The 24,310-nt window shown below is 37.6% G+C and overlaps 1 pseudogene; it reads left to right on the top strand.

Annotated features, from left to right (window-relative positions):
* Positions 1 to 5,256: 5,256 nt before the first annotated feature.
* The window catches only part of LOC134470976 (glycine N-phenylacetyltransferase-like), a 29,589-nt pseudogene continuing 10,535 nt past the window's right edge, over positions 5,257 to 24,310 (top strand).

Here is a 24,310-nt window from a genome sequence, read left to right as displayed (position 1 = left end):
TTGGTGTTTTGGTTGCTTCCACTGTCTAAACTTCTCAGTGTTCTCTCTCATATGACACATTAACTTCCTCCTGTGTATTCGTCCTCTGTATTTCCTGAGTCAGTCTGGTGACAGTACCTTGTAGATTCAGAAGTTTGGATTGTTTACCTGGTTTCATCTTAAAATCAGCTTTGTGACCCTCCCAGTCCTGGGGAGGTTTGCAATGATACCCACTCAACTTGGCTTGCTTGACATTCATTTTGCTGCCTGAAGATCAAGAAAGTATTCTTCCGTTTCCTTTTGCAGCCTACTGACTTCTAATTCTAGATTTTTTTCATGTTATGCTGACACTGGAACTGTATGGCTGATTTCTGGCCATCATTTAGTGTCATCTTCATAGTTAGGGCATCTTTCAGTGTGAGGACTTTGTTCAGCTCAATCAGCCACTCTGAAGTCCAAACTTGCTTCAGGGAATGTTAGTTGGTGAAAGCACCAAGAGACCTGCTGGTACCCAGACTAGGTTCTACTCAAACTTCTGCTTCCATGGCGGTTCTGATGGCATCAACCCCACAACCAACACTGTTGTTCAACAGGACAGGAAATACAGAGGATGAACACACAGCAGGAAGTTAATGCATCCTATGAGAGAGAACACTGAGAAGTTTAGACAGTGGAAGCAACTAAAAGTGAAGGACAGTCACTTGGAGGTTATGGATTATCTCTGCTTTCCTTTTAATTCCTGATCTTCCAGCCTTTCCACTTGCTTTTAAAGATCCAGTGTGCAGGCTGCCTGAACTGTGCTATCTCAGCATTCAGTTCTTCCTTCTCTTGTTCTTTAAAATGATTCTGTCCAGTAGCTGAGCGGTGTGACCAGTGCCATGTGCACACCATGACTCAAGTTTTCATTCTCCTCTTCCAGGGACTGATACTTCTCCCTAAGGGATTGCAGATTCCCTGATGGTTCCACATAAATTCATCCAGGAATGGGACTTGACAGGCTTGCAGTAATGAGAGCTTCCGCTCTTGGACTTGGTATTTAAGATGACTGAGTTCGGCTGTCTGAGGATTGATACTCACAATGGGTTTCATTTGATTTTCCTTGCTCTGTCTGCATAGTGAAGGGTATTTACTGCTTCCTCTAGATTGGCATCAGCAGAACTCACCCAGGCTGCCATGAGGTTATGACTTTACTGCTTACAACATCTGGAAACAGTTGAGACAATTGGAATCTTTCCTGGGCCCAAACCACCACTCTGTCTCATATCTGAGAACACCAATTACAACAAAGGAAGCCTCCTTGAATACCAATAGCTTCCTTTTGATGATCCCTTCTGCCTTGGTTTTCCTCTGTCTTTGTGACTCAGCAAGCCTTACCAGGTGGGAGCTTCTACTGAACACTGCTGCTCCTTCTTTGCTTTACAGAGACTGTGCAGATGGCATGAGATCTGGACAGCTGCCAGTTCAGTGCTGTGGAGACCACAGTCTGCTCTTATATTTGTTGCCCTGCCTCAGACAGAAAACAGTATCAAAAGCTGCTAAAACAGTCTTCCCAGTGAGCCCCAAAATCTTCACGATTCCTTCAGGTTCCTCCAAGATGTGTATTTGAGTGGCTTTCTCTCAAGGTGGTCCCAGAAGATCCAAAATTTCTTCATTGTAAATCTCCTTTGCAAATCTTTCAGAGTAAACTCAGTCACTCTCCTTCCCAGTTTCTTTGAAGAACAGTTGCATTACCCTAAAAAACCCTGACTGTTGGTTCCTTCTCTTGCCATACTCTGCAGAGTATGGGCCTTCCAGTGAACATGCTTTTACAGAGCCAGTTGCCCTGTGTGCTGCACATGCTCTGAACAGGACTTTACGAGTGGGGCCACCACTGTATTAAATATCTCTTCCTGTTCAGCCAAGGCGTCAAACACAGCATCACAGGCAAAGGACTTATCATTATCCACCACCACCCGAGGCACATTCCACAACTTTCCCTGATCTCTCCAGGGACCAGAAGGTGACACCATAGCACTTTTACTGGAGTGCCCCTCACCTCTTCATTCATGATCCTAATTCCATGCCATGTCAGAGCAAATGTACCAGCTTCCCTGTGAGCTGCCCCAACCAAAGCTTTAACAGCCAGGATTCAAACTGGTCCTAAAGGTGCCAGCCAACCAGAGCACAGCTTAGGTAGTTACCATGTTCTCCCTCCTACCTGTAGTTCTAACACTCTGTCAGGATTGCTTGATTCATCTGAAAGTATTTATATTTGGCTCCAGTTTGGTAGGAAAACATCTTGTTTGACATGAAATTTGGGGCTGAGGAATTTTTTCCTTGGTATTTAAAAAATGCCATTCTTGTGTTCTGGACCCTATACACTTTCTGAATGACAGATGTTATTTGCACCATTATTCCTGTCTGTAATGTGTCTTTCTTCCTCTTCATTTAGGATTTTATCTTTATATTCAATTTTCAGTAGTTTAATAATCATATGTTTGGGTTAAGTTTTCCTTTTCTTTGTTTGTTTTGAAGAGAATAAAACCAAATGAAATAAAACAGAATACAGTGAAGCAAAACTACACAAAACACATTCTAAATGTGTCACAACAAAACTAAACAGATTTGTGGTGCAGGATTTCAAAATGAGATAAAAAGAAATTAATAATGGCTACCATAATATCTCTTGTTATCTTGAAAAAAATCTTCCCATGCCACTAGGTGTAGTAAAATCAAACAAAACAGGACACAATAAAATCAGTCAAAATAAAACAGTGACAGCACTATAGGACTTCAAAACAAGATAATGGGAAAACAACAGTGGCTACCATAATGCCTCTTGTCTTCAGAGTAGCTGCCTATACCATCAGACATAATAAAATAAAAGAAAACAAAATAGAATAAAATCAATCAAAGAAAAACAAAGCAGGAAATCAATAATGGCTACCACAGTATTTTTTGTTATCTTTGAAATAGATATCCATGCTATAACATATAATAAAACCAAACAAATAAAGACAGATAAATGAAAATAATACAGGGTTTCAAAGCATGATAATAGATTAACAATGGCTACTGCCTTCCCCTTTTAGACACTTCCTCTCCTACACTTTCACAGTATCTATTGTACAATTTGGATGCCACCAACTCCTTGAGTTTTATATACTAGGGAGACAACATGATGCTCACCCATGCAACTCTGAACCATTTCATCCATGAGCGTGATCTCAAGTTGTATCGACTTAGCTACAGGCACCTTGAGATTATCTTTCTTTCTGTCTCCTCCTCCTCCTCCTCCTCCTGCTTCTTCTCCTTCTCCTCCTCCTCCTTCTCCTCTTCCTCCTTCTGTTTCTTCTTTTTGTGCGAGGGATTGATCTCATAACCTTGCTCTTGTCAGGCAGGCACTTATGCTGCTGAGCTAAATTTATGGCCCCAAGATTATCTTTTTTTTATAGCTGAGTGACTTTCCATTGTATAAAAATGCCAGATCTTTCTTATCTATTCTACACGTGATAGGCAAGTTACCCCTACATTTTTTTTGATTCTCTGTCACATAAAGAATTGTTCTCTTTCCTTTGACTTTCAGTCTATGAATTTTATTTCAAGTTAAATATGTTTCTTGTATAAAGCAATTTGATGGATCCTGTCTTCTGATCCACTCTGCCTGTTTCTTTTTATTGGTGGATTAAAGCCATCTACATTAATGATTATGGCCAACATGCTCTGCCACATCTCTGCCATACCATTTTCCTGCTGTTGGTTGCTTGCTTTCCGCCTCCATTCAACTGTCTGCCCCACTCAGTGAGACCCCCTCTGCTGTGGTTTCTGGAACCATGGACTTTTTTTATTTTTCTCTAGAATGTCCTTCAGTATTCTTTGTAGGGTTGGTTTGCTGGTCATTAATTCCTTCTGTTGTACTTTGTCATGTACATATCTTGTTTCTCCATTAAGTGTGAAAGATAGTGTTGCAGGATACATCCATCTGGGTTGGAAGTTGTTTTCTTTTAGGATTTGAAATACTTCCAGATCTACTTAACGTGATGGTTCATGTCGGAAGATTGGCTGGATTCTGATGGGTTTTCCTTTATAGGTGATCTGTTTTTCTTTCTCTAACAGCTTATAATATTCTGTTCTTGTGCTAAATTCCTGGAATCTTGATTATTATATGTCTGTTTGTAGATTTATTTTGGTTATGGCTAGCTGGAGTTTTATATGCCTCATTTATGTGTATAACATCCTTTTCCGCTGCTTGAGGTGTTTTCTGCTATTACTTCTGTCAATAGATTTCTTAAGTCACTTTTGTTGACCCCTGCTTTTTTGCTGACACCTATTACTCTTAAGCTATTTTTCTTTGTACCATCTTACAGCAATTGAGTTTTCATTTCCTGGTTCCTTGTTGTTTTTAAGAGATCTTTCCTTTTGCAATTGTTAGCTGCAAACCTGTATTCAAGGTCTGAAACTCTACAGTTTCATTCAAGCAGTTTTGGTAGCTTTCAATGGAGTTTTTGATTTCATGGATATCTCTTTGAATTGTTTCATGAACTAAATTTTTTATAATGTTCATTCAAGGTTTCCCTCATTTTCCTATGCTCCTATTTTTTATGTATGCCTTCTTTTGAGGTACTTACTAATTCTTTTATTATGCTTTTCATTTCTTATTTTACCTGAGATAGCATTTCTGTCCTACTTTCTTTCATAGCCTCATGAAGTTGTTTCTTTACTTTAGTTGCTATCACTTCAGAAATTTCAGGTGTGTGACTCCCAACTCTTCCATGTTTCTATCTCCTGGACCTGCTCTGTGTGGGTTGGAGCACAGAGATTGCTTTTTGCTTCTTCATCTTGACATTTTATTGCATTCTTCAAGACAAGTCAGTGGTGAGATCCCATACACTTCCCTGAAGTTAGCTACGGTTTCTCTGAAGTGTGACTGGCCAGTACTGGCTATGGGTATCCAGTGGCTGGTGTGGGCTTGGCTGCTGCTTTTCCCAGCCCATGCTAGCTACCTATAGTGGGAGGTCTACTGAGTGATGATTGGAGTGTGTTCCTATAGTTTTCTTCATGCTTGTTTTATATGGAATTCCCTAAGCACATTTCAAAAGTTAGCATCTATATTTGTAAGTCTCTTCAGACAAATATTACTAATATTTGAGAAAAAAGTTTGATTCTAAATATCTAATAAGAATAGCAGTCAGCTCTTGCTTCACAGAAGGTATCAAGTGGTAGGAAGGGACTCATTTACACATTAACCTCCTAGGAGTAGCTCAGAGTGGCTGAAGAAGGCCAGAGTCTCTGTGAAAGGACCGAAGAATGAATGCTTTTTGTTGAGACATCACTTGCAAAGCCACATCCCTCCATGTAGAACTCTGAGGGAGGAGCTTGAGTCTATACCCATGTGGCACATCTCTGTGGGTGTATTCCACTAGGAACTTCAGCTCAGCACTTTCTGTGAAATCAGCGGACACCTTTATAGGAAATCAAAGGACATCTTTCAAAATTTGTATTCTCAGAACTTTTTTATTAATCATCTGGGAGAACCTCCTGCCTCTTGACCTAGAGACATCTGTAGAGACAAAGAAGACAGTTTGCAGGTGAGAACACAGACCTATAGATAGTCTGGGGACACTCATTTTTGTTGCCTCCCTAGCAAAGCGGAACAATTCAAAATACTTCTGAGAAATGTGGATAAGTGTTTCTGGGCTTCCTTGTGTTGAGAATTAGGAGGAAAGGAAGTTCACTTGATTTGAAAATCTAGATCAAACCGTGAAAAGGGAAAGGAAGAAAGGAAAAAAGAAAAGAACATATATGTGTATACAAGATAAAACAGTTATACAACTAGCTCCTTTATTTCACTGAAAAGAAAATCTTGTGCTCATATTGTTTGGTGAGGCAGGCAATCTTGCCTATATTTTTTACTCTGAATACTTAGTACGAAGATAACCATATGCAATGTATTAATTACTGCAACTGTCCTACTAACCTATTTAAAGCTGTGTTTCATTGTTATGTTTATCTTTTTTTCTTTAAAATTTAAAAATAAAAGCAAAATAAAAAACATCAGATAATGACCATATGTGGGGTAGTGTGGTAGGTCTGAGAGAAATTCTTGGCTGAGTAAAGTTCAGTTTTATTATGGATCAGTAAATAAATATGAAGAGATTCTAGTGTGTGCACTTGGAGGTGAGTGATGGAAAATGTAGTAACCCCTGGCAAGAAGCATTCTGCTTCAGGTGATATTTGACAGAGAGTTACATAGACTGTGCAGATTTTGTCCTGTATGTAGATATTTTCTTGTGTAATTCTCTGGAAACATTTGAAAGTAGTCAGCTTGGATAACTAATGACCAGGGAAATTATGTAACCTATTTGACCATGAAAAGTCTAAGCAGATTCTAGCACAGAGGCTAAAATACAAAGGTGATGAATCATTTAAATATTTAAAAAGTCATCTATCATGAGGTTTACAATATGCTTCCTTCTGAGTTTCGTATATGTGGTATATAAAAATGTGCACAAATATGATGAGTAGCTATGCTCAGCACAGTTCTTCCCAGGAGTATTTTCCTCATAGGCATTTTGTTTTTGGCTGAGCACTGGCATGGCTTAGTCAGAAGTTCCAAAGTTCCCTGCCTTGGCCTTTGTACATGGTGAATGCTGTTAACTCTCCAGTATGGGCCGACTCCCCAGGGTTGTTCTGTCCAGGCAGCTGTAGCAGCAGAGCAGCAGAACTGTGTTCTCTGGGTGCCTGTGCAGTTGTGCTCCGACTGCAGTCCCCTTTATACCTAGCAGTACTTGGATACTATTGCTTCCATATGGAGTCTTCAAATTCCACCTTGCTTCTTATTTTCATGTAATGTTCTGAGATGCTTCTAGAAATAACATCCAATTAGCCTTCACACATCTTACACTTCTGTCTGGATTCTTTCTAAAACTTTGTTCTGCTCTGGGCTTTATCTCAATAAAGTATCTGACAATAACCACACTAATAGTTGGCCTTCAGTATACAGTTAATCCAGATTATTGGGCTGCTGGAATCCAGTGTCTTCAATGGTGTGGTTTGTGAACAGCAGAAATGTATTCCTACAGTGTCAGTGTCTGGAGAGGGCTGTTTGCTGATTAATGGTAATACTTTCTTCTGCATTCTCGTTTGGTGGACACAGTGTCCTTACGATCTAATCCCTAAGCCTGCATCACCATGGGGGTCTGGATTTCAACATACAAATTCAGAGAGGGCACAGATACTCAGAGAATGGCTTATTTCTTGAATGAATAGGCGATTCTTTACATTCCACAAGCAAAAGGACTAAATAAATAGCTATCTTGATACACATTCTTCAAACAGTACATCATTAAATGGACATGTCATGAGTCTTTCAAGTGTATCAGAAACTGCAATAATTTTTGAGAAAGAAGAATACACCTTGAGGGCTTGTCCTGAGGAACTGACAAACTAGAAGACCAAGTATAATCCATTGTTCCAGTTTTGTGGTTAAAATACATACATAATCCTAGCAGAGCAAAGAATGTGCTTGATTCTGTTAGGGTATCACACCTCAGAGAGAGGAAACTGAGGAAAATCCACTATGTGTGGAAGGCTTTGTAAGGCAAATAAAAACTAAGCTTTGTGAGTTTCTTGAAGGTAGGATATAAATAAAGACACCTCCAAGATGCTGAAGTAGATATCCCATTACAGAGATTGTTTTGGGAAAAATCATGCTTCCCAGTCCAGCCATTCCCTAGAATTTTGAAGCAACAAGATCCAAAAGTTGCATGAATGTTGGTAATTTAGAAGCAATAGAAATCAAGAACTACCAGCAACATTATGGCTAGTTCAGATTCTGTTAGATCATTGCACAATCAGTGTTCCAGAAAGGTCACACTAATGATGTAATAGTGGAAAGGTCTTGAACATACAAAAAGAGCCTTGGGAAGGCCAGTGACCCTAGAAGGAGCCAGCTGGAGTTAGCACCCTGACATCAACAAGCCAAATTCGATCCCCTGCAACAGTCTCAGGATCATAACAAAACAATAACTAAGAGGCAGATAGAAGGTAGCAGTGAGTAAACAAGTTAGGTGAAAGGTGGCTTTGCCCTAACACGGTTTTGCATAACCTCAATTTGTGCCTAGTCACCACTCATATCTAACAAGAAGAACCTTCTTAACAAATACTTCCATATTTATGAATGGGGATGAACAGTTTAGCTCATCATTTATGGAGCAAAGAATGAAGGTTTGTAGGTCCATATTTGGCCAGGTCCTGGGTAACCAAAAAGGACATGTGGGAGTCCTGTCTCAGGTGAGGAATGATGGATTGTTGCAGTAACCTGTTTCCAGAACGAGATGGGGCAGGCAGGCTTTCCGGATCATTCCTATCTTGCTGACTCACAGGGATGGAGCAGAGTTCAATGCTCTGTGTTCCTCAGAGAACTGCATCTGCTGAGTTCCACATTGGTCTTTACCTTTTGAGAATAAGCTCTGTGAATCTTCTGAAATTCTTATTCAAGGGTATTGTTGAGAATTTCATCCAGTATACCAATGACACCTAACTGTGGCTGCATAGAAAAACTTTGTCTACAGAAGTGTGTGAGACCATTGGAAACACATGGGACTTGCATGCATTACAGTGAAAATGTGGAATAGCACATTCACTTTGGAGGAGAGTAAGGCAGTTTTTTATCATGTTACACATTCAGTTACCACACAGCTCTAAATATATTCTCAGAGGGGAATAAACTCATAAATGCATACATACATTAGTACGTTAGTCTTTATAATAACATTGATAATTGGCCAAATCTACAGACAACCAAGTGTCCTTCAACACATTAATAGATAAAAAGCTGATCCATTCACACAATGCCTATAATGGAATATTATCCAGCAATAAAAAGATGGTTCTATTGAAAAATTCAATGACTAAGATATAAATAAAAGATGCTAGTCTGAAAAGGCTACATAATAAACAATTTGAGATTTTTGACATTTTGTCGAAGGAAAATTGTAGAGTCAAAAGCAAGTTAATGATTACTTTGGGCTCAGAATAAGAGGAAGAAAAAGGAGTCGATGGTGAAAGGGCAGGAAAGTTCTTTAGGGGTTTGTTAGAAGGGGGTGCCTCCATGTTAGGATACTAGTATTGCCAGTAAGTACAGCTATCAATATGCATGAAACCATACACAAATTTAAATTTACTGAGCGTGTATTATGCCTCAAAGACGAGTGACAGTAGAACAGAAATACACAGAACTATTTAAATTACAGATTTCCAAGCCTGGTAAATCCAGAAGACTTTCTAAATAAAAATAATAGTGGCATCTTTGAAAAATAATATAATATATGCATACACATATAATGGAAGTGTAAATATAAGCATACCTTACTAATAATCAAATATTTTCTTTGATTGTGTTTTTTTTCAAATTTGAATTACACCACAGAATCATTTTGCATTCTATGTAAAGACTCAGAGGAAAAGTTATTGAAATTTCTTTCTTCTTTTGTCATTGATATCAACACTAACGGCAGTAACAGTTCAGCTGGTTGGCACAAACTGAGTATTGTGCAAGCTAGGCACACTGCTGTGGTCTGAAACCTAGCTGTCTGAAGCACCGTGTGCCTATTTGCATTAGTCATGTGCCTTTAATGTTTTCCAGTTGATCTGAAATTCACCAGTGGTTGGTTAATCAGAAAAAACCATTAAGTACACTCCTTTAGATGACAGTGAGGGCTGACCTTTGCTTGTGCTGAAGACAAATGGGAATTATAACCATTGATTTCTTCTCCTGCACTGTATGTGTGGACGGAGCTATCACACTATACCCTATCGATATCTGCAAGTAAAATGGTTAGTGATGGAAAGAAGACCACTAGTCCTCCTAACCATGAGCGCTCGCTCTATCTTGATGCTCAGCTTTACATGCACTGACTTATTGCCTTGTCTCACTCACTCTGTGAACCAAGTGAGAATTTACTGCCATTTTTAGATGAGGAACCAAGGCATCAGAGAGTTGAGTTGGAAGCTGGGGGTCATAGAGTGGCAGAGCTGCCTGGACATGGATGGAAACTGAAACAATGGTCATGCATTCTTTGATAATAGATTCATTAATCCTGGTGTAACTTGTTGAATTCTGTGTGTTAAAATAAAAGGTGAAAAGAAAAATTACAGAAATAGTTTTGAAAGTTAAGAAAGATGTTGGTGTTGATTTCACAGAGAATCCCTCCTCTGCCTCAACCTATTCTTTCTTTAGGTAAGAAGTTTAGTGCGTGGGCCATCCACGAAACAGCAGGACCATTGCCCAGACTGTTAACCAGAACTGTTTATTGTATTTGCACAACTTCTCACAATTCCCATTCTTTGATGTTTTTTGCTTGTCTCTTTAGGTTAAGTTACCTACCAAGATGTTCCATGTGCAAAGTCCACAAATGCTACAGATGCTAGATAAATCTTTAGTGAAGAACCTGCCTGAAGCCATAAAGGTAAGAGTGGAACACACACAAGAGAAAAAAAGGACCACTATATGCCTATAAAAGAAGTTGGGGAAGAAAGCATTCAGCAACTATGTGTTCTGTGCTGTAGATGCTCTCTGTGTGGCATCTAATTTAACTCACATCACCTTGATTCAAGAAATGTGCATGATACCTATCAGTTCTATAATCAGGACCATAGCCAATATGCTGACCCTAAACTTGTCTGAGCTTTGGTGTGTGGTGACTCAATACATTCCTTTCTACTTATCTAAGAATGTGTGATATGAATCTTAAAGATTTTCAGAGTTGAAAAGTTTACTAAAACTAACACATTCATGTTTAATTCATTTTCCTAAATAGCCATTAATGTGTTCCTCCTGGATAGAAAGATGAAATCAGTCTGTGTTTTGTCAAATAGCAAATTATTGGGTGTAGATCTGGATGAGTAAAATTATGTGCCTTAGAATGAGACCAATAATCTTGTACACAGACGCACTTCTCTACTTAGCCACAAAGATTGAAAATTCAAGAAACAAAAGCTAGTACAACTGAAAGAAAAAACAAAGAATGGAGAAACTCACCAGTATAATTCTTCTTACAGTAATTTATAGAATCAACAGGAAATGTGTATGTATATATATTTAAAAGTCCTGAACAAAGAAAGGTGACACCTTAAACTGACATTTGAGTATCTCCCTCATAATACCAGAATATATGTGCTGTTCATATGCTTAAGGGATAAATCATACATTTTGAGCATTTTAAAATGATTATAATCACTTTAAACATGTTCTTAATAACAATGGAATTAAAATTTAAATGCTATCTGGAAGCTTCCTAAATTTCTTCAAATGATATAAGCACACTTCTAAACGAACCGTCCTACAAGTTTACAAGGCAAATTTGAGTATTTTAAATAAATGAAAATGAAGGTGCAGCATAGGATAATTTGTGAAGGCAGGTAAATCCTCGACAGCTAGAAAATATACATTAACTGCTTAGTACAAAAAATTAAGAATGATCTCATCTCAAAAGATTTAAGTTTTCATCCTAGAAACTAGAAAATGAGTACAAATTAACCTCTTAGTGAGTGGAATGAAGGAAACAGAAGAATGAGAAGCAGGAGGAGGAGGAAGAAGAGGAAGGGGAGGAGGAGGAGAAAGTAGTCAATGAGAACACAATAAAATAATAGCAAAATTCTATGTATCATGTATTCATCCAAAATCTGATTCTTGGGAAAGCTCAGTAATGTTGAAAACACTATGATCAAAGTGACCAGAAAAAGAAAAGTCACAGGTGACTAATATTAAGAATAGAGGATGAGACATCACCATTAGCTCAATGAAGATTATAAACCTAATAAACATGTTCTTAACAACACCATGCTTATAAATTTCAAAAATTATTCTGTGAAAAACACATATGATGAAAAGTCATTAAAGAAAAATTTACAATCTAAGTTGTCCTGTATCTGTAACTTAAAACACTCCTAGAAGAAAACTGCTATCCAGGTGACTTCATTACCAATTTCTACCACATGGGTGATTAAAAAAAAAATCAATGTACTCTTTGAGAAGAGGACAAAGAAGGGAACATTACCCAGTTCATTCTATGAGACCAGAATTTCCCTGATAGCAAAACTGGAAATAATTTTTTAAGAAAAACACAGGATATATCCATCAACAACACAGAAGCAAAAATACTAACAAAATACTAGGAAGATAAATACCACATTTAAAAACAATAGCTAATCATAACTAATGGGAATTTATGTTAAGAATTCAAGGTTCAAAATTCAAAAGTCAATAATGTATGCTGTCTTAGTCATTTTTTACTCATCACTGAGACAAAATACCTGATGCCCAAAGTTGGGAAAGGAAAGTTTATTTTTCATAGTTTTTGGAGATTTTAGTCTATAAACTCAGTTGGCTCCAAAGCAGAGTGGCATGGTGAGGCTGCAGTTCATGGTGACCATAAACAGCAAGGCAGAAACTGGCAAGAGAGAGAGACATGCATTTTTTCTGCCATTACATCACATCCTGGTTCCACCTCTGGTTTGAATTGATGTTGTCAGTGGGTATAGCACTGAAACCATCAATCCAAGCACTGGACAATGAACAAATCACAAATGCACAATGCAAAGGCATGAGGCTTAGGGACCACCAACATAAACCATGACCTAAGTTTTCTTATCAATAAACTAAAGAAGAAAACCAGATGATTTTCTCCTGACAGAGAACAATTATTTGATCAAATTTAATATTTTCAATAAACATAAAACCTCTTCAGCCTAGAATAAAATAATTTCTTCTAAACTGATAAAAAGAAAATATAAAAAGTTTCAACTAATATTTACTAAATAGTGAAAGATGATTTCTGTACCATAAATATTAAGGCAAGAATACTCATATTGAATATTGAATACTTATATACTCATATTGAACGTAACATTGGTTGTTCTAAACAATATAATAAAAGGCAGAAAAAGGAAAGAAAAGAATACATACTGGCAAAAAGGAAATAAAAAGAGTTTTTTTCCCCCACAGAGGTCATAATTTTGTAATGTAGAAAATCTTATGAAATATACAAAACAAGCTTTAGGTATTAATAAATTGAGCTAGGTGATAAGATTCAAGGCGAAAATATGGAACAACAAAAATCAATTATATTTATAAGCACTAGCAATACAAAATTGAAAATAAAACTTAAAAAGCAGTACCATTTACAATAACATCTAAAGAAAAACAAAAACTAAAGTAAAAACAAATCTTTAAGTGTAAGACACTGTTATTCTACATTTTTTTCCTGCTGACTCAAGAACCGGGACTATTCAGGGCAACAGAAGGATGGTGTATTTACTGTGGTTCTGACTCCACAGTTAATGGTAACTGTGGTAGGAAAGACACAATATTACATCTTTTGTTACCTTTCCTGTGACCTTGTACCTTGGAGAAAGGGCAGTTACAGATTAAGCCACACGAGCTTTAGGTGACTCTCACAGGGCAGCTGTTGAGTGGGCTGAGTCCAGAGGTAGATGTCTTTGACATAACCAATTATTTTCTAAGCAAAATAGCAAAAGTTTAAGCTCAGTCTCAGAATTATCATGTGAAATTAGTAAAACCAGGGATGTCAACATGGTAGACATTCCCATTCAGTAGTTATTAAATCTCTGGTTAGAGAAAGATTTGGGTATTGTGGCCTGAAGTAATGGGTATTGTGTCTCCAAGGAATAAATACTGAGTAGGTTTGTGACACATGCCAAATCTCATTCAGTCAGGTTGTAGCAAAAAAAGAAAAGAAGTAGTGACTCCAGTTATATTTTTATATTGTGTATCTAAAAATCACCAGTTCTCAGTTCCAATGTTTAGAAAAAATAATCGTTATTTCCACCAAAACTGGATTTAGTTGCCACATCAAGCTTCCTCAAATAACAGAGTATTTAGTAACTCCATGTAAATGTGGTTAAGTGAAAACTGTGCTTCCCTTTTTCCTTAGTCTGACTTAGAACTATTTTAAGGGAGGGACAGGGACCTTCAGACAGGCTGCGCCTTAGTTGGTGAAATGGTTTTTCTCCATCGCCCTTTCTTGTGTGGCATATTCTGGCTCCATCAGCTGAGAGATCCTGCTCTCCACTTGACCGTGCTGCTGTGCACACTGTGAGGAAAAGCTTGAGCACTTCTAATCTTGGCAAATCGTTCTCAACTTATTCAGTGTTCTGCAAGTCTCTGGTGTTTGAAGACCTGTTCCTAAACACCAAGAAACAACTCTGAATGAGTGAAGTTCTTTGGAGTTTGGCCATTGGAGCCCAGGATTATACCACTATGATCTGTTTCTTACTAAGTAGGAAAGAGGCCATGTAAACTTTCCAGAAAGTAATGTGTAAATACTTAGAAGACAAAAATCCTTCTGAGTATATCATGTTTGATTTAGAAATTTTCCTTCTAAAATTTGTACCAACAGGAATATTTTCAAAGACTCAAGCAAAAATTTCCTTTCAAGAATTATAATAAAATGTCAGATAAAACAGAAAAGGTCTTCAATAAGAGGTAAAAAAATTTAACATAGAGTTAATCTTAATTATGAAGTGAGATTACACAGATTAGTATTTAATGACATGGAAATATGCCCATGCAGAGTATAGAAAGGAAAAATAGGTGTCAAACTAAATATATGAGATAATTTTTTGTAATTACATGAAATTACAATGTAAGTTTCAATTAATTACAATGTAAATACATGAAAGAAAATGAAAAGGAATGAATGGTGCAAAAATGAGTGATTGATAATTTATTTCACTTATGATTTCATCAAAACTCTGCTTATTTGGGAGATAACAAAATGTAACCTAAGGATTGGACTAAACACTATAAGCACTACATACCCTACTTTCAGAGGGACGAGTCATTTTGTCACAGAAACACAATACTGACCTTGAGCCCTGTGCTTCTCTTCCCATTGTGTTGAAATAGGACAGGTTTATGGAACCATCTTTCACATGAACCAGGGGAACCCCTTCAAGGTAAAGGCTCTGGTGGACAAGTGGCCTGATTTTAATACAGTAGTTGTCCGTCCTCCGGAGCAAGTAAGTTGACATCAATGGTGTGGATATGATGGTGTTTATGCTTACTATGTAACATCAGGGTGGAAGGTGGGTAAATCTCAGGGAAACACAAATGAAGCAGGTTGATGATTGATTAGCTTTGTCTTCCAGAAGCTCACAGACTGGAGGAATCATGGGGATGTGGGTGAATTTCAAGATTGTATGAAAAAATACAACAGCACTGAGGAACACTTATGATCTTGTTATAGGAATCTTTATTATTTAAAGAGTATGAGACACAGAAATGGGAATGACCAAAATATGATTAAAAATAGAGATTTCAGCAGGTGCAGGGAGACTAAAGTGCCTTCCAGGAAGATATTTCACTTGACTTGAATTATGCTGTTCACACATTTTGACAGACTGACAACAGCAGTGGACACATTACTAACAGGGAAGAATAATGCCTAAAATATAAAAAGATGATTAAGAAAGATTTAGGCAAATATTCAAGTAAAAGGAATTATCAGTACTTTAAACATGTTTGCAGTTGAAGACTTTTATAAATCACTCAATCAAAATGATTAAAGACTCTATCTACAAATGTTTTGAACACGTTGAGAAACAAAAATTAAAAATCCACATATGCGAAAAACCGAAAGAACAGAATAGTGATTAGTAGCAAAATTTAGCTTCTTAGAGAAAAGTCAGTGCCTCCTGAGAACTGGTCATGCTGGGACTGGGAGGAGATCATCAAGAAGCCAGCCAGCCTTTCTGATAAAGCATGCAAGCCATGGGGGCCCAGGGAGAGAAAAATCAAATAAGGCCACCCATAAGCCTATAGACACATGAGCTGAGAATCAAGTATCCTCTCCCCCTGTAAGCAACCAACTGGTTCTGAAGACAGGCTAACTTGACAGCAGCTAAGGTACAAAAACCATCTAAATGTTTACATTTATTGGTAGATATTGCACGCTTGGGACCTGCAGTCTGGGCATTTATTGGGAGAATGATGGTATGCCATACAGCAGAAACAGGGGATTTCCTTCTATCCTGTCTTTGAAGGCCAATATTGTTCTCACTATTTTGTTTCATTCTGATGAATTGATTTGCTTTATTCAGTGTTCTGTTGGGACTGGTTTTATTCTGTTTTACTTTGGCTTGATATTGCTATACCTGATGAGTGGACAAGTATTATGAAGATAACAAGACATACTGTGGTAGTTATTGTTGTTTTCATAGCATCGTGCTTTGAAGTTCTGTACCAATTTTGCTGCTTTTTTAAAAAACTTTGTTCTGTTTTGATTTGTTGGATTTTATTATCTTTTAAAAAATTCAACTTCTGTAACACCCAGAATCAAGAAAACCAGGAAACAACAGTTTGACCAAGAGAAATAAAGAACTGGATCACTTGTAATTAAAAAGGAACTAGGAGAAATTTAGAAGGTAGAGACAAGTAGAAAAAAAAAGAATCACCATGTAGAGAAGATAATGAAGCAATCTGGAAACTTGCAATATTTCTGGCAAGCAGAATTTGTTTTCACGGTCACAAAGTAAGCCATGAGGACTTGCACCTCCAGGGAGAAATGGCACATATGGCAGTGGCATTGGCCAGAGGAGGGAGGAGCCACAGTGCCTGTGAACTGCAAAGCATCATGGGGTTTTGCCTTCAAGGCCACTTCACCACAACAGGCAACTGCTGGAGAGTGCAGCGCCTGCTGCATTGCCAGTGAGAGTTTGATCACAGCCTGTCTCAGAGAGGGTTTGAGAAATTAGGAGTGAGATTCAGAAAAACAACAAAACACTTGCACTTGAGGGTTCCCAGTCTAACCCTTCCATAATGACTGAGTGTAACAGCCACAAGAGATAGCTGAAGGTAGAGAATCAGCTACACAAATCTCCTGAGAGATTTAAACTCAGGCTGAACCGGACATGGGCCCTCCTGTTCATGCCAAGAAGTCAGCTCATGTTATGTTCAGAAATGGCTGGATCTGAGAGCACTAGTATTGCCTCTAGTGGGTTTCTTTAACCTCTCCATGCTGGAACGATTCAGCACAAATCTGAAGTATGATTTCCTCTCCATCTGCCAAGAATAGAAAGTATATGCCTTGGTTTGGACAGTTGACACACGGCATCTGGAGGATGGGGCACCTTAAAAACCAACAGAGCATAAAGGTAGGTGAAGAAAACTGTGACTTGCTGGATTCTAAAATTGTGGATCACGAAGTGAAACCATTCACTCAAAAATACATTCCCCCTCCCTCTAGTTTTTCAGCTCATTTTTTTTTCTCTCTTTTTTGTTATTGTTCTTAAGAGTTCTGGGAATTTTTCTTTTTCCCTTCTTTTTTTAAAACTTTTCTCTCCTGTATTTCTTAATGTTCACTCTTTTGCATTTTCTTGATTTTTGTTATTTGTTCTTTTCCAATACCATTATTCAATTCTATTTTTCTTCTTCTAATCCTTAGCAGGATCTTTTATGTCACCTTTCTCTCCTCCTTATTTTCCACTGTTCAATTTTTAAAATTAACCTGTTTCAATCTCCAAATCAACTCATTCATATCTTAGTTGTATAACCATTAAACTTTATTAACATTTAGATAGTTAGCTGTACATTACTACTGTTGAATTATTTTCTATTGTGAGTGGGGGTGTAAATGTCGCTTTTAGTAGATGATTAGAGTATGTAGCCAATCCAAGTACCAAATATTAACCAGGCCCAATCACAGTTGACTTCCAATATCAAAAGAGCTCAGGAATGTTCAGTGTGGTTTGACCATAGTGGTACTGTCCTTGTCTGTGTTTTCTTAGTGTTTATAACATAATTATAGAGCTTTTAAAAACATTCCAAGTGGTACATTATTGGCCCTGACAGTATGTCAGCATTGATTTTGTCTTGAACAATATTCATTTTGTTGATATATTTGTTATTACCTGGGTGGAATAGGTTTCTTTTTTATTATTATTATTATTAATTTTGTTTAAGGAGAAAAAGAAAAAAAAAGCAGAGAAAGGGTACAAGTTATACAGATTTACAGAAACAAATAAACAGTAGGATATCACTAGTTAATGGATTACATTTTGTCATCTTAGAAAAAATTGTTCAAGTTACAAAATTAAAGCTTATAAAGTCAACATTCCAACAGTGAGACTGCAAACAGTTCTGTTCAATGATTCAACAAAACTCAGTAATATCATTATCTATCTTATACACTTAAATATACATGCAGTTATATCATTTAGAGCACTTTCTTTGCCTCTCTTTTGTACAATGACAATTACACATTTTGGGTTTTGTTGCTCCCACAGTTCTTATTACTTTTTTGGAAGAGAGTAGAACCAAATGTGACATAACAGAACACTCAGTCAAATCAAAAGGGTGGACTTAATAGATAATGTAAAAGCATAACACTAGGTGATCAACAATGGTTACCATATGCCTTCCACTATCTCTAATAGAATTTCCTATATCATTATTTACAATAAAATTGAACAAAACAGTAAAGAACAAAACCAACAAAACCAAAACATTGGAGACATTATAGGTCTTCAAAAGTAGATAATAGTCAGCCAAAATGGGTGTCATAATGAATCCCACTATCTTCACAGTGGTTGCCTAAACTTTCGAACCTGGTACTATCAAGCAAAACAGAATAGAGGAACATCAGTCAAAACAAGATTGTGAGAGCAATACAGGGCTTTAAATCAAGATAATGGAAAGTCAAAGTGGGTTACTATAATATATCCTGCTATTTTTAAATTTATTTTTCCCTTAATTAAAAGGACAAAAAAGTAAATAATAAAATGGAGATTGAGATAAAAGAGGGCATAACAACAAATCAGCGCAGAACAAAACATAACCATTTAAGCAAAATAGTGTTTCACCACAAGATAATCCCGACATAAAAGTAGTTACCATATTGTCTCTTTCCTTGAAATCTTTGAGCATAACTTCGTATACTGTAGAATCAAATATATCAAAACAATGTAAAACCATTTAAGAGAATGACAGCATTACAGGGTATTTAGAATCAACTAATAGAAAATGAACAATGGTTTCTGTATAATCTCCTTGTCTATAAAAGGTTTGCTTATACTATCATATATAATAAAATCCAATAAGATACCACCTGTTTAGACTAATGGAGACAGAAAAACAAAAGCTTGATGAGACTTCAAAACAAGATGATACTAAATCAGTATTACCTCTTAAGATGTCATTTTCTCCAAAGCAGCTGTTCCTATCATCCAATCTTCTCTGCCTCATTTCTGTTGAGCTCTTTTTCTGTCATTAGTTGTCAGTTTGTCTTCTTCATTTTGTTTTTTGCTCCATTCGTTGTGGCCTCTCTGCTGCTACTTCTGGATTCTTCGTATTTTTCTTTTTTAGAATATCTTGCAGTATTCTCTGTAGAGTTGAATTGGTGGTTGCATATTCCACTAGTTCCTCTTTATCCTAGAAGCACCTTGTTTTTCCATCAATTTCCAGGGATAGTTGTGCAGGATATATCAATCTTGGCTGGAGATTATTATCTTTCAAAGCTTGAATTATTTCCCCCCACGCTCTTCATGATTTGATGGTTTGTGCCGAGAAGTCTGCTGTAATTCTGATGGGTGTTCCCTTGTAAGTGATCTGTTTCTTGTCTCTGACGGCTTTTAATATTCTGTTCTTGTATTGGATTTCTGAAATTTTAATTATTATATGCCTGGGTGTTGCTCTGTTTGGATTGTAGGTGGCTGGGGACCTGTATGCTTCATACAACTGAGTATCTTTACCTTTTGCTAAATTAGGAAATTTCTCCTGGATTATTTCTGTGAGTAGCTTTTGTAGTTCATTTGTTTGTGTCCCTACTTCTTCTTTTCTGTTCTTAATTCTTAAGTTATAGACCCTCTTATCTTCTAGTCTTTGTATTATTGCTGTTTATTTCTTTGCTATTTTTAAGAAGTTTTTCATTTCATGCTCCCATATTACAAATCTGCCCTCCAGTTCAGATAATCTGTCCTTAGTTTCTTTCAAGCTGTTATGCCAGTTTTCGAGACTTTTTAGTTTCCTGGTATTCTCTTTGAACCTGCTTCATGTATTCTATGCTTTCTCTATTTTCTCCATTAAACAATTCTCCCCTCTTTTTCTGTTCTTCCATTCCACCATCTGTTTTTTCTTGGGTAGTGCTTAGCATTTCTCTAACTATTCTGCTTATATCTACCTTCAAGTCATTAATAACTTCATTCCTGAACTTGTCTATGAGGCTCTCAAGATAGTGCTTTATGTCTATTGGTTCTGTGTCTGCTGTTGCTCTTTCTCAGGATTGGGGGTCAAGGACCCTTTCTTGTTGTTGCCTCTTCCCATATTCTTTGTTCCTTATATATGCAAATGTATATAGGAGGCCCAGCTTCCTTCCCTGTCAATCACAGTCCAATTGAATTGCGCTGACTAGGTGTTCCTGCCCAATGCAGCACAGCAGGAAGTTGCAGACCAGGCAGCCTATGCAGGGCCCGCCCCTCCAGGTCACCTTCAGGTGCTGGGAGCACAGTTGTGCTAGCCTACTGGGTCTCAACCAGCAGCATCACATGGGCTAGGCACTGCTCACCAATCCCGCTTGAGAAGGGGATTGGTGACTGAAGTCACTGCAACGCCCTGTTCCCACAAGTCTACCTGGTCCCAGAATGTCCTCCGTTGGAGTCTCCTAGACCGTGGAAGAGTCCCAGTTTTCCGTCACCTCCCAGAGGTTGATGCATGGCTCCCCGCCTGTCCCGCTCTCAACTCCATTCACCGATTCCTGTTCTCAGAGCTTCCGCGCATCTCTCTCCCTTCTGAGCCCATGCAGACGCAGCCGCAGTGGCGGGAAACCCAAATCACGGCTTCCGATGGCACAGGCTCCAGCTTCCAAGCTGAGGCTTTATCTGTTTCTGTTATAGCACCAGGATTGCATTCCCAGTTGGTTTCTCTCAGCCCAGTTCGTTCTTGGGTCACGGGGGCATATCTCCTCTTGCTTATGATTCCTTACTCAGCACCATTCCTGAATTCTAAGCTGGGTCTTTCAGAGAGCCTCCATAGGTGCTGCTATCTGTCTGCCATGTTCTCCCAGAATGGAATAGGTTTCTTTAAACTGATGCTAACATTACCTTTGTGTCATCAACAGTACTGAAGTCCATTCACAAATGGATCAAAGTTCCGAATGTTAAAATAGAAAGAACTTGCTGGAAGATAAAAAAGTTGGAGCTCCTCAAGACAGGCAAGACAAAGACTTTTTGGACACAAAGTTAATGTCACAAATAATCATACCAAGTATCACATAATAAGGTCATATCAAATTAAAAAGATTCTGCACAGTAAAGCACACAATCGACAGTGAAGAGACAACCTACAAAACAGGGGAAAGAGTTTGCAAGCTATTCCTTAGACAGAGCAATATCTAGAAAATATCAAGAGTTCAAGAAAATCCTATGTCTCAACATAAAAGACCCAATCAAAAATGGCTAACAACAACGAATCCACACTTTTCAGAAGAAGAAGAACAAATAGCCAGTGAACATGTGAAAAAGTTCAACCTTCTGGCCTCTAGAGAAATACACGTTAAAAACAACACTGAGATTTCATCCCACTTTAGAAACTACATCTGGCATTCCACAATGAAACAATAACAGGCTGGTGAAGTTGCGGGATAAAGAAACAATTCTCCATTGGTGATGGGAATGCAAACTGGTACAAGCACTATGGAAATCAGTGTGGAGATGGCTCAAAATACTAAAACTAGATATTCCATTCAGCACAACTATTCTCCTGCTAAATACCCTCCCCATGGATCTGAAGATATTTCACTCATACCCTGATAGCTATGTTTACAACAATGCAATTTGTATAGCTGAATCTTGGAAGTAACCTGTGTCCATCAAGAAATGCATGAAGAAAATATTGTATTTATACACAATGGAGTGCTACTGTAAACTATAAAATTGAGGATTGTGTGGCAAAATGGATGCGTGTCGAAAACATAATATTGACTGAAATAAATCAGACACACAACCTTAAATGTCACATGCTTTTTGTTATATGAGTAGCTCAAAATATAAATGAGGAATAAAGTGAAAGATAATACTAAATAGGGAATTGATGTTTTACAAAAGAGAAAGGGACCAAGTGATAGAGGGAGGTGTACGGGGGTAGAAGTGGGGAAAGAGAGGCCCAAAGATCATTAAGATGTGTCTGTATGTGCACCAACTCTACAAAAAGAATGTGATTATCACATTTTTCAAAAACTCACTAATGTAAAATAAAAAATCAAACTATGAAGACCTCATAGAACTCAACATTTGAAATGTTTGAAGTATTTCAAAAGTCCAGTAATTGTAAAGCCAAATGATTGGACCATGGCCAATTTTTCCCCAGAGGTTTGAAAAACATATATGTATGCCAAGAGAAATAAGTGAATCATGACAAGTTACAATTTTGCACCATCTCACTAATGTTAATTTGTAAAAATTTAAATATGTTGATGCAGAGGACAAACAGTGGCTAGTTGAGAGGGTGTGAAGATGCGGGTTAAAGGAATCAAAGCAGCATCTAGAGAGGCAAGAAGTCTAAATATCTAATGTGTACCATGGAGAATAGGGATGGTAACATTTTCATGAATTTGCTACAGATTTGGAGTTCCAGCTGTTTTTCACCCAAAAAAAAAGGTTGGTTGTCAATGTGAAGTGATGGATCTGCTAATTTTCTTCAGAGCACCAGTCATTGGTTTGCAGTAGTAACTGTTTTATTAACTGTGTGTGCTTCCTACCATCGTGTCATATACCATATAGTAATTAAAGTATATACACATATAGTAATTAAAATTCATAAACAGAGAATACCAATACAGAGAAATTTACATACATTTTAAAAATCTAAAAATTAAATCATATTTTTAAATATTATGTTTAAAATCTTGATTGTCAATGGTAGTATTGTGGATTAGTATTTCTATGAAAAATTTTCCAGCTGTTCTACCCTTTCTGGATATTTGTCCTCTGGTCCTTCTTTAAATAACCCCAGCCTCTATTTCTTAAGTCTGCAAGTGTTTACTTGAATAAACTGTGTGTTTTGAAATAGTAGAATATCAAACTAGTCTTTTAACCAGTGCTAGTTTGTAGTTTTTAAGATATTGTGCATCATCATAGAAGTTCTAGCACTATAAGGGTTTCTGCATCAATATGCACATTGTATGCAGAAAATAATTGGTTCTGGTACACCTTGAAAAGGAATAGTCTTTAGTTTTGCACCCATAGCTTGCCTTGGACAATATAGCTTTTATTCTTTCTCCTGAACAATACAAAATATGGAGGAAGACTTTGTAAAGTAGTGCACTTTTGGTTAATACTAAATTGCAATGCAACCCATAAATAGTTGGTTGACCAAGACTTTATAAAACATAAATCAAATAGAGCCCTTGATCTGGTTTTATGTAAATGATTGAGAGATAGTAAAAATATGTGAAAACAATCATATTTCACTTAGCAGAGTACCAGTATGACAAAAGGTGGGTAACAAATACTGAAATGACTTGGTAGAGCTGATGTGACTTATTTCATGTTGCCAAACCATACAGGAGATGACCGATGACCTTGATCACTACACCAACACCTACCAAATCTTTTCTAAGGACCCCAAGAACTGTCAAGAATTCCTTGAAAAACCAGATGTCATCAATTGGAAACAACATTTGCAAATCCAAATTAAGAAAAGTGGGGTGTGTGCTGGCTACTAGGGTAGAGTCACCTCCCATCCTGAGCACCTTCCCCTCAAACTTTCACTTTCTCCTAGTGCTTGGTCCTTCTATTTGGCCACCCACACTGCACAGTGTGGGATTTAAATTCTGCAGGTAGGGTTCAGATGCCAGGAACTTTGGATAAGGGACTTTCTCCTTAGCTGAGGATTCATGGTGTACACATGGGCCCTCAGTGTCGCAGGAGGTGTGAACAGAGCTTTCCCTCAGGCCTCCCATTCCTGCAGTAGTAACAGCAGCTCATTGTCCCACAGGGCTCCTTAGGGCCATGAAGTACAGCTGCTGAGGCTGTGAGTCCGCTCTCCCTAGTAACACTGAAAGGTGCTTCCTGGTTCAGCCTCTTTCTAAGCACTGGTAACCAAATGACTTAACTATTACTCTGTGTCTTCATTTACACAAATGAAGATAATAAAAACTAAAACCTTACAAAATAGTGCCTGTGCAAAAGTAAATTGAAGTAGCATTCAGCTAGTGCCTTGGCAGATATCATGTGCAAAGTCAAGATGGGCTGTTATAATTTCCATATCACTCCTCCTTTGCACAGTAATTAATAGGATTTCTGGGATTGTTTGTTTTACATAAGAGAAAGCATGCTC

The sequence above is a fragment of the Cavia porcellus genome, unplaced genomic scaffold, assembly GCF_034190915.1.
Source record: "Cavia porcellus strain 051 isolate PalLab524CR breed Dunkin Hartley unplaced genomic scaffold, mCavPor4.1 scaffold_17, whole genome shotgun sequence".
In the NCBI taxonomy this organism is placed as follows: Eukaryota; Metazoa; Chordata; class Mammalia; order Rodentia; family Caviidae; genus Cavia; species Cavia porcellus.
The sequence above is the reverse complement of the archived record's forward strand: the minus strand, read 5'-3'. Positions and strand labels throughout refer to the sequence as shown.